The sequence below is a fragment of the Cricetulus griseus genome (genome assembly GCF_003668045.3).
Source record: "Cricetulus griseus strain 17A/GY chromosome 1 unlocalized genomic scaffold, alternate assembly CriGri-PICRH-1.0 chr1_1, whole genome shotgun sequence".
In the NCBI taxonomy this organism is placed as follows: Eukaryota; Metazoa; Chordata; class Mammalia; order Rodentia; family Cricetidae; genus Cricetulus; species Cricetulus griseus.
In genome coordinates, this window is record NW_023276807.1 from 145,012,639 (window position 1) to 145,028,142 (window position 15,504).

A 15,504-nucleotide genomic window follows, 5' to 3' on the forward strand; every position below is an offset into this window, starting at 1 on the left:
CATTTTTCCATATTTCACTGTTTTTATGTCTACCTAAACATTTTATACCAAATGTTATATTTTAAAGAATTGGCCTTGAAGTATATATAAATAAGTTCTGATTAGTCCTAAATGAGTCTAAAATATGTCATTATTATATTGCAGAAAATTGCTATTAATATAAAGAAATAACTTTGTAGATCTTTGTGGTTATTGGCCTGTTTCTGAAATTCTAGTCAAGCAGAATTTACTAAATCAATCTTAGAATTGTATGACACTTGTATTTTTTATTTTAACTGACTTTATTGATTAGGCTACTTGACTGACAAACTATTCCATTGCCTACTCAGAAAATATTCATTGATTGTCTAAAATGAGGGACATTTTATGAGAGGTTTTGGTCTTGAAAAGATAAATAATGAAAATCTGCTTTCTGATGACTATGTGTAATGATGAATCCCACAGTACATCAAACACAGAAACAAATGCTCTGTGTGTTACAGATCACCACACTCCACTGTGGTTTGTATGGAAAGGAAATGAGAAGATCATTAGAAATACCAAATGTCTGGTACAGAATTTCCACATCCAAAACTTGCCAAATCATTGTTTTAGCTGAAACAAAACTAGCATGTATGAAAATGAGAAGACTTAACTAGTGGGGTAGGCATGGATCAGCTTATAAACAGTTTTACAATTTAAAACATGGACTTTGAATTTCACCATAAAACAAAGGAAAAACATCGATCTATCTCAAGACCCAGCAATCCCACTCTTGGCATATACCCAAAGGATTCGCACTCATATAAGAAGGACATTGTTCAATTATATTCATAACAGCATTATTTGTAATAGTCAGAACCGGAAGCACCCTAGACCTAGATACTCATCAACTGAAGAATGGATAAAGAACATGTGGTACATATACAAAATGGAGTACTAATTAGTGTCAAAAAATAATGACATCTTGAAATTGGTAGGGAAATGGATTGAACTAGAAGAAACCAGACTGAGTGGGGTAGCCCAGACACAGAATGACAAACACACTATGTACTCACTCTTAAATGGATATTATACATAGAGCAATGGATAACTATCTTACAGTCCATTAACTTAGTGAAGCCAGGAAACATGGAAATCCCTAAAAGAGACATACATTGACCCTCCACACAGAATGGGAAATAGACAAGATCTCCTGAGTAAACTGGGAGCATTGGGGCAGGAGGGAGGGTAGTAGGAGATTGGGGAAGGAATAAGTCGAGGGAGAAGGAGAACATGAGGGATCAGGAAGGTCAAGTTGCAGGAAGAACAGAGAGGGAGAGCAAGGAAAGAGATATCTTTATAGAGGAAACCATTATACGGTTAACAAGAAACATATCACTAGGGAGATTCCCAGGAATCCACAAGGGTAACCCCAAGGAAGAATCTAAACAATAGTGGAGAGGGTACCTTAATTACCCTTCCCTTATAATCAGATTTATGACTACCTTAAATGCCATCATAGAGCCTTCATCCAGTAGTTGACAGAAGCATGTACAAAGACCCACAGCTAAGCACTGTGCCAAAATCCTGGGTTGCAGTATTAGAGAGGGAGGAGCAATAATATGAGCAAAGGGGTCAAGTCCATGTTGGGGAGACCCACTGAAACAGCTGACCTGAGCAAGTGGGAGCTGACTGACTACAGAGTGACAGCTGGGGACCCAGCATAAGACCCTACAAATGTGAGTGACAGTTGGGGGACTTGGACAGTTTATGGGGCCACTGGTAGTAGAGCCAGTATTTATTCCTAGTGCAAGAACTGGATTTTTGGAGCTCATTCCCTATGGAAAGATTCATTTCACAGCCCAGATACACAGGAGAGGGACTTGGTCCTACTCCAAATGATATGACAGACTTGATGATTCCTCCATGGAAGATCTCACCTTCCCTGAGGAGTGAATGGAGGTGGACTGGGGAGATGGTGAGGGTAGAGGGAGAACTGGAGGGAAATGGAACTGGATATGGTATGTATAATAAGATTTTTTAAAAAATACATGAATACATATATGTAAAAATAGAAACATAAATTATACATATAAACATTTTTTCATTTTTATGATAGAAAGGAAGTTGGTGGTTTGTGTATTTTTAAAAATAATTAGCAGAGATATAAAAGTTAAATTAAATGTATTTTATGTTTATGCTTAAGAATAAAAATTCCTGTACTCTGCAAAATTGGAAAACTTTAAAGGAGATGAACAATTTTCTAGATAAGTACCACATACCAAAATTAAATAAAGAACAGATAAACAAATTAAATATACCTATAACCCCTAAGGAAATAGAAGAAGTTATCAAAAGTCTCCCATCAAAAAAAAGCCCAGGCCCAGATGGATTCAGTGCAGAATTCTAACAGAAATTCAAAGAAGGACTAATATCAATACTCCTCAAAATACTCCAAACAATAGAAACAGAAGGAATATTGCCAAACTCATTCTCTGAGACTACAATTACACTGATACCCAAATGACAGGAAGACACAACTAAGAGAATTATAGACCAAATTCGCTCCTGAACAAAGATGCAAGAATATTAAATAAAATACTGGCAAACCAGGTTCAAGAACACATCAGAAAAATCATCTAACATACCCAAGTAGGATTCATTCCAGAGATGCAGGGATGGTTCAACATATGAAAATCCATCAATGTAATCTACCACATAAACAAACTGAAAGAAAAAAAAAACACATGATCATCTCACTAGATGCAGGAAATGTCTTTGACAAAATTCAACACCCCTTCAAGATAAAGGTCTAGGAGAGAATAGAGATACAAGGAACATACCTAAACATAATAAAGGCAGTATACAATAACTCAACACCCAACATAAAACTAAATAGAGAGAAACTCAAAGCAATCCCACTAAAATCAGGAACAAAACAAGGCTGTCCACTCTCTCCATATCTGTTCTACATAGTACTTAAGTTCTAGCTCGTGCAATAAAACAACAAAAGAAGATTAAAGGGATATAGATTGGAAAAAGGTCAAACTGTCACTATTTGCTGATGATATGATAGTAAACATAACTGACCACCAAAATTCTACCAGAAAACTCCTACAACTGATAAACACCTTCAGTAATGTAGCAGGACACAAGATTAACTCAATAAAGCAAAAACAAACAAAAAACCAATAGCCCTTCTATATACCTATGACAAACAGGCTGAGGAGGATATCTGAGAAATATCTCCCTTCGTAATAACCACAAATGACATAAAATATCTTGGGGGTAAGTCTTCAAAGAAAGAAATTAAAGAAGATATCAGAAAATGGAAATATCTCCCATGTTCTTTGTTAGGTAGGATAAACATAGTAAAAATGGTAATTCTACCAAAAGTAAACTACAGATTCAATGCAATTTCCATCAAAATCCCAGCAGAATTCTTCACAGGCCTTGAAAGAGCAATACTCAAATTCATATGGAAAAACAAAAAACCCTAGATAGCCAATACTCTACTCTATAATAAAGGATCATCTGGGGGCATCAACATCTTAGATTTCAAGTTCTACTATAGAGTTATAGTAATGAAAATATCTTAGTATTGGCACAAAAACAGACAGGTAGACCAATAGAATTGAATCAAAGACCCTGATATCAGCCCACACACTTATGAACACCTAATTTTTGATAAAGAAGCTAAAAATACAAAATGGAAAAAAGAAAATATATTGAAAAAATGGTGCTGGTATAGCTGGCTGTCAACATGTAGAAGAATGCAAATAGATCCATGTCTATTGCAATTTGCAAAACTAGAGTCCAAATGGATCAAAGACCTCAATAAAAATTCATTCCCACTGAACCTCATAGAAGAGAAATTGGGAAATACATTTGAATGCATCAACACCGGAGACCACTTTCTAAATAGAACACCAGTAGCAAGACTCTTAATAATAATTATGAAAGCAACAACTCATAATTCAGACCTCCTGAAACTGAGACGCTTCTGTCAAGCAAAGAACACAGTCAACAAGACAAAACAGCTCCCTACAGATTGAGAAAAGATTTTCACCTACCCCACATCTGACAGAGGGCTGATCTCCAAAATATACAAAGAACTCAAGAAACTAGAAATCAAACTACCAAATAATACAATTAAAAAATGGGGTACAGATCTCAAGAGAACAATCTCAAATGGCAGAAAAACAGTTAAGGAAATACTCAATACCCTTAATTATCAGGGAAATGCAAATCAAAACCACTCTGAGAATTCATCTTACACCAATAAGAATGAATAAAATCAAAAGCGTCAATGGTAGCTTATGCTGGAGAGGATGTAGAGAAAGGGAAACACTCCTCCATTGCTGGTCAGAGTGCAAATTTCTTTGCTTTTTTGATTCCTTTCGAGAGAAACAGGGAAAGAACCTGAGTTGGGTGGGTTGGAAAGTAGGGAGGACCTGGACCTTGCAGGAGATGGATGAGGGAAAACCTTGATCAGAATATATTGTATGAAAAAAATTAGTTTCAATTGAAAAAGAGAAAGAACAGAAAAAGAGGACACAAAGTTAAGTTTGGTACTGAAGCAAAGGAGATGAAAGTATATGGGAAAGATTTGATAAGACTTACAGAAGTGTACAAATTTATTAGGGAACTGATTTCTTATTAATTTTTATTTAAATTGAAGACAATCTTATTTTAAATACCAATCCTAGTTCCCCTTTCTCTTGTCCTCCCACTCCCCCACACCATCTCCCCATCTCACCCCTCATTCACTGCTCAGAGAGGGTGAAGCTTCACATGGGGTATCATTAATGTCTGTCGCATCATTTTTATAAAAGATGTCACACATCTTTATAAAAGCTATTATTATAATATTTTTCAGATATGGAACACAGTGTATCTGAGTGCACAAAGTATATATTCATTTAGGGATGATGATATGGTAGCAATTCATTACTTTTCAAATTTCATAGGAATTCAAAATAACTGAGTCTCTGGGTGAACTGCATATTCTTCTGGTTGCCTAATGGAGACTCGGGTTCTGTTGTTATACCTTGTGATATTGCTTTTTTGGCTCATGGAACATGCTGAAAAGAAAGTTAGGTTATCTTAACCCTCCATCCTTCCTAAAATACAAGCTTTTTTTTAAACCTTTACATTAATTGCCAAAGCAGATGGTATTGCTTTGTGTTTGAGAATGAAGGCTTTGTTGTTAGGGTTAATTTGAAATCTCTTTTCATGTTGGATCAATTGTTCAAGAATGAACACCCGCCAGGCATTGGTGGCACAGGCCTTTAATCCCAGCACTCGGGAGGCAAGGGAAAGTAGATCTCTGTGAGTTCAAGGCCTACACAGAGAAACCCTGTCTCAAAAAACCCAATAAATAAATAAATAAATAAAAGAACAACCTTCCAACTTTCTCTACAAATATGTTGCTTTCCATCTAAACTTATTGTCAAAGAGAATTGAGGAGAATAATAATAACCAACCATAGAAGTTTATGACAACTGTGTCTAATTAGGAGAATAATAGTTTTCAGTTCTCTCTTTAAAATAATTATTGTATTGTATTTTACATCATAGTGGCTTAATCACTGATTATTCTCCTACTAATAAGACAACAGTGGGCTTTTCATTTCTAGTTTAGCCTGTGTTAATGCACTGCAACCTCCAGCACATGTAATCTCACAATTTACACTGCTGTGCCAAGATACATACAAAATAACAATTAAAATCTAAGAAAGCTGTAACACTTGTATTTTCTTCATGAAGTCATCAGACATATATTAGGCTCCAAAAAATTCGTAAATGAATAAAACAGTGTAATAGTATCAATGCATTGAATTATAAACCACCTATCTGGCTTGTTCTTTTAAAATGTTTATGTAAATCTTATGATCCTTTTAGACATATGACATTTTCTAAAAGTCCTTAGGTTTTTAACAAATGGTCCCTAACAGAATGATTGCCTGAGCCAATCTTTTTTGTAAGTAGATGACAGAGAGATAGATGACAGATGATAGATCAATCAATCAACCAGCCAATCAATCAATTGAATGATTCCTGAGCACTTCAGCAAAACCAGCCCTCCAACAAAGCATTACAAATTTTGTTAGATATAATAACTAATTAAATTCATAGTTTCTGATTTTATCAGTCCCCAAATTGCTTTCTCTCCTCCCTCAGAGACTTTGACCTACTTAGCAGATTGAGAACTTTGTGATCTGAATCATATTCTTGCCTGACGGCAGGAATTCATACCCCTTGAGCACTTACCTTAAGTAGGACTCATTAGCCCTCTGTAGTCCGGTGCCCCAGCTGCCCATGCTGAAGACAAAAGGGTAGCCAGTTTAATTAACCACAGCCTGGAGCAGCATAATTCATTACTATTTTCCAAAAGTCATCTAAGTCTATATCAGCATTCACAGTGAAGGAATAGATAGAGCCAAGCGATCTAATAAGAACAAAAATCCTGAAATCTAATTGCTCTTTGAACTATTTAATTTAAGGTAAAATTAGAGGCCATGACAATATCACACAAACTTATCATCAGAGTATAGAGGAGTATATATCTTCTATATGCTAAAATGTCAATGAAGTGTACAGCTAAGCTTTAAGAAGATAATTATGGTAACTTATTATAAAAAAATCAAAAAGAAATTAAGTACATGTATTGCTCTTAGATTATGTGCTAAATTCTATGTCAAATGCAAAGGGATTGAGTCACTTATTTTACAATATTTTTGTAAATGTTTTTGATACATACCCAGTAATTAGAAATGGCTTCAAAAAGCTTAATTTACTAATTCAGATTTTAAGTGTCTACATGTGCCAGCATTCCTGCAGCAATGAGAAAGGAAAAAAGAGCTTATATTTTAGATATATAGCATTAGCTTTCATCAATTAATCTTTTTTAAAACAACAAAAATATATATAATGCAATATTCTTTGTAGAGGTTCAGAGATTAGAAAAAAGTGTATTCCAGCCAAAAGGTGTTTCACTGTAAGCCACCACAATGGTGCTAAATTGGTCATATACTAGACTTCCAAACTGTAAGTCAAATAGCAGCTTCGTTTTCAATAGCTATCTCAGTTTTTTGTTATTATAGTAACAAAATGCTAATATAGAAATTTACCTGCTAGGGTACTAGTAAAGAAAAAACAAAACCTTTTATTTTCCTAAAGCAATTAGTTGGTAGGAAGTTCAGCTAGTATTTGAGTTTTACATAAATTTCATAGTTTAAAGCAAAAGAAAACCCCTTTTTATTGAATTAACCAATATAAAGAATATCTACATGCCATCTGGCAGATCATTAATATCTTGAATATAGAAATCATAAATTATAAACTTAATATAAATTATACACTCAGTTAATACACAAGTTAACAAAATGAACATAGACATCTCAAATATATAAAAACTACTAATTAGCAACCAAATAACAAGAAAAATGTGGGGACAAAACATAGATAGTAAGTTTAAGTCTCAATAGCCATCAAAAACTCTAAGCTAAAGATTCAATTAATTCCATCTCACACCTGTCAGAATAATAAGCCTTAAGAAAGGAAATAAAAGAAAATATTGCCAAGGTTGTGGACAAAAATACACCATTATACACTGCTGGAAGGAGTGTAGCCATCAACTATGGAACTCAGTAATAAGGTTCTACCTATAGTACTTCCTGGGTGTTAACCACTTGGTCTGAAAGTAAACATTGCATAGAGATATATGCATATCAGTTTTTACTGAAGTATGGCTTACAACAATTATATAATTAATCTGAATGTCCAATATAGGACTGGAAAAGGAAAATGTAGTGTATTCCTACACAATTTTCAGTCACAGACTTAAGTTTTAAAAATTGCTATAATGGTGTGTATTCCAGATTATTTTCTGATCCTAGTAGCCATGGAGAAGGTGAAAGGGACATGATCTCCTGAGCTAATTTGGAGCATGGGTGGAGGGGATAGGGAGCTAGGAGAAAGAGAAGGGGAGAAAAGAAGGGAAGAGGAGGACATGAGGGAGCAGGACGATTGAGTCAGGGGAAGAATAGAGAAGACCAAGAAAAGAGATACCATAATAGAGGAAGCCATGATAGGTTTAAAGACAAACCTGACACTAAGGAAATGTCCAGAGATCTACAATGTTGATCCCAACTAACAATCTAAGCAGTATTCTAGAGTCAGCCTTAAATGCTCTTCTTTGATAATGAGATTGATGTCTACCTTATATACTATCCTGGAGCCTTTATCCAGTAGCTAATGGAAACAGAAGCAGATACCCATGGCTAAGCACTTAGCTGAACTCTGGAATCCAGTTGCATAAAGTAGGGAGTGATGAGCAAAGGGGTCAAGACCAGGCTGGAGGAACCCACAGAAACAGCTGACCTGAACAAGGGGGAGCACATGAACCCCAGACTGAAAGTTGGGAAACCAACATAGGACTGTTCCAGATTCACTGAATGAGGATGCCAGTTTGGAGGTCTGGATAATCTCTGGGGCCTCTGGTAGTGGATCAGTATTTATCACTAGTACACAAATGGACTTTGGGAGACTACTCCATATAGAAGGATACTCTCTCAATGTGTGTGTGTGTGTGTGTGTGTGTGTGTGTGTGTGTGTGTTATAGGTAGGTTACAGCCATTTATTTAAAATTAAACACTTTGTAAACAATTATTTACTAGGTGTTCCCTCACAGTGGAAAAGAGAGTCTAGGCAATCTTTTGTTAACTTCAGTGCTGCATTTAAGTTTATATCTATATTCTCAATGAATAAACTTTGAATAAAATATTATTCTAATAAAAGATTCGATTATCTTGCAAATATGTTGTTTGAAGCACTAATGACCCAATCAATATCATTGTATTCATAAACAATTGAAAACGGTTCATGTTTCTGGTGTTGGTGTTGTTCTTGGAGAAATCATTTTGCTGTTGATTTCATGGAATTTTCTAAATAGACTCAGCTGTCCTCAAACATTTTATCAGACTAACTCAGTCTTCTGTGTGTTAGACTTGTGACATCATGCCAAGTAAAGTTACACATTATATTAGTTTATAAAAGCAGATTGAAGTTCCATAAAGGAATAACATTTAACCTTAGGTTTATTAAATATAAAAATATCTGGCAATGTACATAATTTATATTATACAATGCTCTAATAATTATCGAAATAATTGTCCTTTTATTTTCTAAAATTTCTATATAGTATTTCCCAGACATTTTAGATGCATTAGGTACTAGGGACTGAATTGTTCCCCACAAAATAATAAATTGAACCCCTACCTCCCAGTGGTACAGTAGCAGCATAGGGTACATGTGAGAGGTAAATAGGATCAATGGAATTGTTAGTCATTTCTTTATTGTCCTCACAAAGGATGAATTGGCTTTATAAAGAGGATAAGATGCAAAATGAATCTCTTACTCTATCATGTGATGAACCATTTAAAAGGCAGCCAGCTGAAAGCCAGGAATACGGCTTATATCCAGAATTCATTTATTTGGTCCTTTGTTCTTTCTTAGTCTACAGTCTACTATTTTTTTCATATTGTGATGAAAATATCTGTTGTTTAACCCTTTCATTTTAAAGAATTTTATATCAGATCATATGTTGAATTAATGTTAAGTAGGATTATATATTAAGTTGCTAACAGTAGTTGATGAAGTTGGATTTGTGCTAGGTAGAATTTTAGAGATTTACTAAAATGAAACTAGAACATTTTATGGTAGAATACTTGATGAGGCAAACTTGTAGGAATAAAAATATCTAAGATATTGACTTTACATTAGGAAAGGTTTATTTTGTCTCCTAGTATTAGACATTTCATTGCATTTTTGTTTGATCCTATTGGCTCTTTCTAGGTGGACTGTGTGTTGTTGATAAATTTGTCACAGCATAACAGTAATGGTAAACAAAAGTGGGGTTGAGGAATAGACAGAGCTCTATTTCCCTTGTTAATAGAAACCTTCCAATTACCTAAGAACTTCTGAATCTTAAGCCAACACTAGGTAACAAGGCTGAAACTAGTCAAGGTATGTATGCTATATATTCTTATTTTTAAGTAGCTATATGTACAAGGACATCTGACTGTTTAACAACCCAGGAATAACTAAACTCAGTAATATTTTGTTTGTTATTGCATGAATAATCCTAGGACAAAAGTTCATTGTAAAGTATCTTACTTATAATAAACAAATTACAGATATAAATACCAAGAAAAGTGTCTATTCCCAAACAGTTAAAATTAAAAATTTTCTGATTCTGCTTCCATCAGCTACTGGGTGAAGGCTCTAGGGTAGCATTTATGGTATGCATCACTCTCATTATAGGAGATAAGATAGCCTCTACATTATTGCTAAGATTCTTAGTTGGGGTCATCCTTGAGGATTCTTGGAAATTTCCCTAGTGCCAGATTTCTCTTTAAACTTTAATGGCTCCCTCTATTAAGGTACCTCTTTTCTTGCTCTCATCTATTCTTCCCCTGACTCAATCTTCCTGACATGTAAGGGATGCTGTAGTCATGTCTGCTAAGGGGCTGGCTACAGGTGTGCCTGACCACACTTTCGAGGTCAGGGTGATGTAGGGAAGGTTTAAGATTGAGGGATGCTCATGTGGCACCCCTGCTTTTGCTTTCATCTTTCGCTTGATGTACTTACTGCTGCCCTGCTGGATGGCTATGCCACCCTGTAATTAACACTTTTCCCTATTAAATTCCCTTTTGTTTTTACCTGACTCTGTATTGGTATTTCCCATATTACTGATCCCTCATGTTCTCCTCCATCTCTTCCTCCTACCTCCCTCCCATCCATGTTCCTAATATTCTCAGGAGACTTCATCCCTTTCCCTTTCTGTGGGAACCATGTATTTATCTCTTAGGGTACTCATTGTTTTCTAGCTTCTCTGGGCTATAGATTGTAGGCTGGTAATCCTTTGTTCTATGTTAATATCCACTTCTGAGTGAGTGCATACCATGTTTTTCTTTCTGTGTCTGGGTTACTAATCACTGATTCAAACTCCTGGATTCCATTTGTAGAGAAGGAGGAGTAATGAGTAAAGGGGTCAAGACAATGCTGGAGAAATATTACTATAAGTCTTTACTCCAACTGCCCAAGCCCTGCTGCCACAAGGCCGCCCAAAAGTAACACACAGAGTCTTATATTAGTTTACAATACTGTTGGCCAATTGACAAGGAATATGCTTGCTTAGTCTTAAGTATCAACCAGAAAGACTTATCTTATCAGCTGTGTGGGGCAAGAGCCCAACTGACTGAGCTAGCCTGGCCTCTTTAAAAGAAGCCCTGCAATTTTTTCTGCTTAGGCTGAGTCAGAAAACCTCAAGTCTCTGCTTGAGAAACAGAGCAAACAGAGACCACCCGAGAAAATGTTGCTAACAAGAAGTCATGCTTGTCTCTGTTCTTTAGATGCTAAAATCACTTTTTAAGCATTTGTGAAGTTTACATGGAAATTCATAACATTGCTGCCAGCTGCTTGGTTCTACCACTGCTTGACTAGTCGCAGGAAGGTGGCTTCCAGAGCCAGACAGCTTGTGGCTTGAGGCACCTGGTGGCTTGCTGTGACAGATTCCCTGCTTCATCTGGGAACTTCGGGGTATGGGGTCAGGCCACACTCATATAAACAGCTGACCAGATTAAGTGGGAGTACATAGACCACAATCTGACAGCTGGGAAACCAGCATAGGACTGAATAAGCACCTGTGAACATGGGTGCCATTTGGGAGGCCTGGGCAGTCTATGGAGCCTCTGGCAATGGAACCAGTTTTTACCCCTAGTGCATCAATGGTCTTTGGGAACCCATTTTCTATGGAGGGATACTCTTTGAGCCTAGATACACAGGAGATGGCCTAGGCCCTGTCTCAAATGATGACAGACTTCGATGATCCCCCATCGGAGGCCTCACCCTCCCTGGGGAGTGGATTGTGGATGGGATGGAGGATTGGTGGGAGACATGGGAGGACAGGAGGAAGAGGGAACTGGGATTGTTATGTAAAATAAGATAGTATTTGATTTAAATTAAAAAGAAAATTATTAAAAATTAAGAAGTTTTATAACAGCAATGTAGGCCAATTACTTTTGTCACCACTCAAATTATATGGCACAAAAATAACACACTGTATTCTATGATTAAAATTATTTTAGTGATTTATTATCTGACAATCTGATATCCCCCTTCAATTTTCTTGAAAGCAACATTAAGAACCTATGACTTTGTAAAGTGATTTGTTACTTACTCATTAAAGTCATTCACTCCACACAATTGTTACTAATATTTCAAAATATAACTATTTTAACACTTCTGAGTGAGTACTATAAATCATGGGTATGACTCAAATTAGGAAGTGTGTTGCAGATATTTCATTTTAGAATATATGAGATTGAGAAATGTGCAATGGGAAAAGAGACTGGATGAGAATATATGCAACGTGAAAAGTAAAAAGATCACAGTCACAATCTCAAACTAATTTTAGAAGGAAAAGATCTGGAGGTGGAGATCTCAAAAAATCAAAGTCTTTAGGAATTTTTTTTTGAAGAATCTTAGAAAACCATAACAGCTCCTCTGGGCAACATTACTCCATGTAGTTGATGGTGAGGTAATGATCATGGCAGTACCCAAAGCTTTTAAGACCCTACTATATTTGTTGGTGCTCGATTTGGGAAAAGAGTATATGTGCAACCGATAAATGAGTAAATATATAAAAGTTACAGGAGGTTTGTAATTTGATTGTCCTCACATTTTCAAAGAGGAAAATTAAATTGAAGTTGGAAATACATCATATTTATTACTCTAGATTGACTTCTCCGAAATGTTTTGCCATTGTTATATGAAATATACATGATTATGCTTAAATAATGGTTCTCTCAAGACTTCAAGAAAGAGATTTATATGCCTTGGATGCCATTCTTGTGATTTCAACTGTCAGTTGCTTCAGATAATTAAGATTACTAGAAGAAATTTTAGACTGTAAAGTAGTTGTTACTCCTACATCCACCATCCTACTTAGTATGAAGGTAAGGTTTATATAACTTTATAACCAGTATATGTATATTTTTATAAATGTATTCCAATTATCCATGTGATAAGAGATAAAAGTTAACACAGTGCTTAAATAAATTGTATTCTACAAATATCGTATTATAATGCTTATATCTTTATTTGTTAGACAGGGTCTCTCTATTTACTCAGGCAGTCCTTGAGATCTCTATAATGACCAGGCTGACCTGAACTCATATATATTCACCTGCCTCTGCCTCCTGAATGCTATGATTAATTGTATGTGCCACTTATATGTAGGACACCAAAACCAGATCACAGTATCACAAGCAAAAATCAGTATAAAAGTGAGACAAAAGCCTTCACATAAGACCCTTTAAACAAAGAGAAAAACAACATAGGAGGAAAACTTCAAGAAATTGGCCTAGGCAATGACCTTATAGGACCACAATGGCTTAGGAAATATTTGGTAAATATTATTATGTCATACTAAACTGGTTCTGTATAGTAAAGAAGATAACACAGTGAAAGACGATCTACAGAATAGAGACTATTTGACTATTTGAATATTCTTTGTCTCAGAGGATTACTATCTCTGTATATTAAATGACTTGCTAAGCTTTAGTGGCATTCTCTACCCCAGCATCCTTAGTCTGTGTTATTAAATACTTCCTTCTTGCTTATTAATGCTTTCTGGCTATAGGTTATGCAACATTGAAGTATAGTTCTTGTTGCAGAGCTTTACAGAATTATAATATCTATCTTACAAAGGAACTGAGTGAAATTTTTATTTTATTATCTAAGTACCATAGAAGAGAGAGGAGGTGTGGTGGAGAGGAAAGTCACTCTTCTCTCTTACAATGGTTACTTTCCCTCCTATTATCATAACTTTCATGAAGGGCAAGGGCAATGCCTCCCTATGATCTTCACAGCCATATTTTCCATGAACAGCAACTGGACAGTCCTGTAAGATCCTGTACAATTCATTGCCTTGTACTCTGATTACTCCTGAAGTGTTTCTTGCAACATGTGATTAAGATCTTCACGATATGATGTGGGATGTCCTTCTGTATCCTTTGAACATGTGTTGCTTTTATTGGTTGATGGATAAAGCTAGGGTCATGTTCATTTATACTATGTATAAAATGAGTACATTAAGGATTCAATCATCCTTGTGTTTTCTTGAATGTGTTTCAACACACTAAGATAGTTTTGTACTTCCATGACTTCTTTTCTTTAAGGGATTGTATGAAACTTGTTGATGTTCAGTTGGTCCAGATTCTCCTTGTAAAAGTGGAGATTAAGAGAATGACAAAATGATAAGTAGAATGTCTAAGTCTTTACTTTTCTGAACTGAAACAAGAGCTCTTAAATGACATTTTAAGTAAATTCTAATAAAAATCAAAATATTCTGATTGCAGAGTGTTATGACAAAAGATGGGAATTTATCGTGTGTTTTAATGCTTCTTCCTTCAACCCAACAGACTAATCAATGGTAGGATAGTATGTTACTCTTTCTATGCTTCCTTAACTTTCTAAAAAAGTATATAGCTCATGCTGTTAATTTTAAATAAAACATTTTGCCCTCCCTGAACTGTAGGAAAATGTAATTTGTTCACTGTCAAAACAAATAAATATTGGAAAGACCAACACCAGACAAAAACATAAAAACTCAGAATTAAATCATTAACCTAATAATGGAATGAAGTTTTACATTTCTCTAATTTCATGAAACAATAAAGGTGAAGTATACATTCAATTTTATACTGCTCTACAGAATATCTTCAGAGATCTGTATTCTTCTCAGTGTTAAATTTCATATGACGTTGCATGGAAATACATCTCACAAGAAAGATGGCAATGGACCTTAATTTTTCTACTTTATTTAATTCTTTCAACCTAAAAGAAAAGTGAAACACAAACATAAGTGATAGTCAGACTTGTATGTCACTCAATTAAAATAGCTTATAATAGAAAAATGAATGTGGTCCAAGCACATAAACACCTTATTATTAATTTTCATGCTGGAATATTCTTCATAGAATTGAAGTGAGGCAGCATATGCTTAATAATGTGATAGACCAATTCCATTATGCCTTCTTTCAATTCCCGACTCTTGGTATTTGCAGCACCGTGTATGTCTGTCATAAAAGGTGTTAATTTTAGTCTGTATCACCAGTAAAAATTGTAGATATGATGGCATTTGGCTTCTGAGCAGAGTCATAAAAGCATTGTGACTTTTTCTATGCTTTCTTTATCTTGCATCATTTGCTGTGAGCAAACCAGCTGTCATATCATAAGGACACTCAGGCTTCCCTGTGGAGAGATCCATGTGGCAAAGAATCTGGGGACTCCTGGCTACAATCCATCTTGGAGGAGGCACTTGTCTCCAAAAATAAGTTTTCAGATGGCTATAGTATCAGCCAACATCTTCACAAAAGCATCATTAGCTTCTCAGAGTCAGAGACACCCAAGAGAGACATTGCCAAAATTCAAACATACAAATAGTTTTCAAGCTAGGATTAGAGGAAATATGTTA